General features: G+C 34.8%; 1 long non-coding RNA gene across 1 annotated transcript; it reads left to right on the top strand.

Annotated features, from left to right (window-relative positions):
* LOC108662615 lies at positions 298-2,601 on the top strand. The gene is made up of 3 exons (XR_001928551.1): positions 298-398; positions 1,237-1,303; positions 2,334-2,601. It is a non-coding gene; the product is annotated as an uncharacterized LOC108662615 (long non-coding RNA).

Genomic DNA, 2,987 nt, shown 5'->3' with positions numbered 1-2,987 from the left:
ATTTTCCAAGAGAAAATGTGAGGATGATTTTACCATATTTCAAGTTATTTAAATTGTGTTTAATGATTTGGAGTATTGGGAGAGAAATGGAATTGTTTGGAGTTGAATTGAACGTATTGGCCAATTAATCGGGTGATAGATCGAATTAGGCCAATTCCATTTTATTTAGGTACATAATTGAATTTATATTGAACACTGTATTTAGATAATTACCTGAGCATTTCACATCACATTTCATGCATTAGTATAGAGCCGGAATTAGTTTTATAACAGTTTAGCACAAATGTAGTAAATGGCTTATTGTGCATTATGTCTTGGTGGTGAGCATTCTGGCAAAAGTAAAGAGATAGTACCTGAGGATCAAGAATCGAAGTACTCGAAACTCGATTCCCATTACAGTGAGTAACCTTATTATCGTCTTAATTATCTAAAGTATGTTTTTATCCGTTTTGTAATTTGATGAAAAATGTGTTTAAATGAAATGATTTTATAAATTGTTTTGAAATTTAATGATGACTTGAAAATGGAGTAATTGGAGACTACTTGCTGTATTGTAAATTATGTTTTGAATTGAATGGCTTATGGTGATATTGGCATGAATGACTGAATTGGAAATTGTGTTGAAATTGTATGAACTATTTGTTTTGCCTTAACAGGCTGGATAGTAATATAATTGTCATGTCATACTGTCGAAACTTTTATTGATTTGGTGGGATATTGATTAGTCACTGCAGTGGCGGGTTTCTATGGACCAGCCTATTAGAGGGGCACGGTAAACCCTGTTATATTTTACCTTAGTATGAGAGGCGCATAGGGTAACTCATGAGATAAAACTTTAGAGTTCACTTCACGCCAAACCACCACGTGAGGGTGAACTCAACCAACGCCAAGGAACGACTATGTTTTCAAAATAAAAACATGATTTATGCGTACATGACTTTTTAACAGCCTTGGCTGATTTGGTGAGGATAGCCCCAAGCCAAGGTATCCTTGACAACCGAGTATGAGAATAATTTTTGCACGAGCCAAGCTTTTCAGGAAATCATAAGCCTCGTTGTTTATTTGGGTGAAATGAATATATGTTATCTTATTAAAATGAGTTCGAAATGCTGTGAATCATTTTTATGCTAATCTATTTTATCTGTCTCAATTTACTAAGTTTTAGATATTTTAGATGATATTTGTTTACTCACTGGGATTATATAATCTCATCACCCTCCTTTCCACCCATTTCAGGCTCAGGATAGTCGGTAGATAGCTCATTTCATTGAGGGTTATAGTTGGATTTGCATCTTCAAAAACTGTAGGTTCACAACCTTCATTACTTTTAGTCATTCGGTTATGAAATGTGTAAATTTCTCTCATTTACTACATTTTAGCTGGTTTCAAAATTTTTAGAAAAAATTACCAAAATACCCTCGTGTAGTTGAAACTTCTCTTTGATTGTTTTTGAATTGAAATTGATTCATATCACTTTAAAACATGATTTTAGTAACTACTACTCACAAGGGAAGAGAGAAAACTAATGTTAAGCCTTGCGAGATTTCAATTGGCATTTCGGGTAATGAATGTCTATCGGGACATCGCGGTGGTTGTCACAGGCTCGATGAGAGTTCTGGGTCGTGACAATACGTGTTTATATATGTTTATATATGTATATGTGATAGAAAGTTTATGATTATAATATGTGATTGAAATGAATGATGAGAAAGTTGATTATTGTCAATGTGTTCACTTTAATGTGCAATATGGTAGGAATGGATTTTGTGGCATGTGAAAATCCCTTAATTGTCATCTGCCCTGAATCTCGCTATAGCGAGAATGCATTCTCGCTGCAGCGAGAAACTCTCGAGTGGTCCCAAAATTCTGGTGCGGTGTTTCCACTTTGACAAAGATTTGGACCACCTTCCAGTCAGAACTGTGCAAAGTGGTAAACATTAAAGTTGTAGCCCAGCCTCTCAGCTTTATAATGGTCTAAAAATCAGGTCAATTGGACTTCTATAGTGAGAGATATGCTAGAAAAACAGAAATATTTGCAAACTGAGATTGTTTCTTGCTATAGCGAGAAACTTGCTGTCCTGCTTGCTACCTTGCTTGATTTTGACATATTTTTCACCCATTTAACTTCATTTATCGATCATAGGTATTTGAAACACTATGAGGTTATTAATCAAAGTTTGAAATGAGGGGTTTTTAGTAAGAAATTAAATCAATTGCATTGTTTTTGAAACAAGTGCATCATGATTTCCAAGTTCTCCTTATCGATTGCTTGTTCCCTTTTTATGTTCACTCACTAAGTTTTATACTCACATTTTTAAACTTCATGTTTTCAGATTCGGAGGCAATTGGGACCAAGATTGGGTGTCCACACATGCTTGTATTCTTGGTAGGTACTATGGCATCTCAGTAGCGGTACCTTTACTTAAAGTCACTCCGCTGACTGTTGAGAGTCTTTGTCCGTGTACACTAATGTAATGTAAACTACTAGGAGTCATGTTATAAATGAAGTATGTAACATTGGATTAATGATGATGATGCCCTTATGAGACGATAATGAATGACAGTACTTTGAGATAATACAAATATGAATATTCGATTACTATAAAATATTACTGAAACATTCATCGTTGAGAATTACAACACATGGTTTTAAAGATGGATGGAATGAGGCACAAGATCTCATACAGAGGCTTGCTTGGGCCTAGTGGGCTATGCCCATTCAGCCCATGCGTCAGTCATGATCAGAGATTTAGGTTGTGACAGAATCCAACTACCTTCAAACCTGAAAACTAAAACATGAAGTTGAAAATAATGAGTATAAACTCAATGAGTGAACATAGGAAGGGAACAAGCAAATGATATGGAAAGATTTTGAAAACACGATGCACTTATTTTAAAAACAATGCAATTTAGTTTAATTTCTTTTAAAGCCCCTTTAGGTGAAGGATTTATAATCCCCAATGGAGTTGAAAAGAGTGAAAACTACA

This window comes from Theobroma cacao, chromosome 6, assembly GCF_000208745.1.
Source record: "Theobroma cacao cultivar B97-61/B2 chromosome 6, Criollo_cocoa_genome_V2, whole genome shotgun sequence".
NCBI lineage: Eukaryota > Viridiplantae > Streptophyta > Magnoliopsida > Malvales > Malvaceae > Theobroma > Theobroma cacao.
The sequence above is the reverse complement of the archived record's forward strand: the minus strand, read 5'-3'. Positions and strand labels throughout refer to the sequence as shown.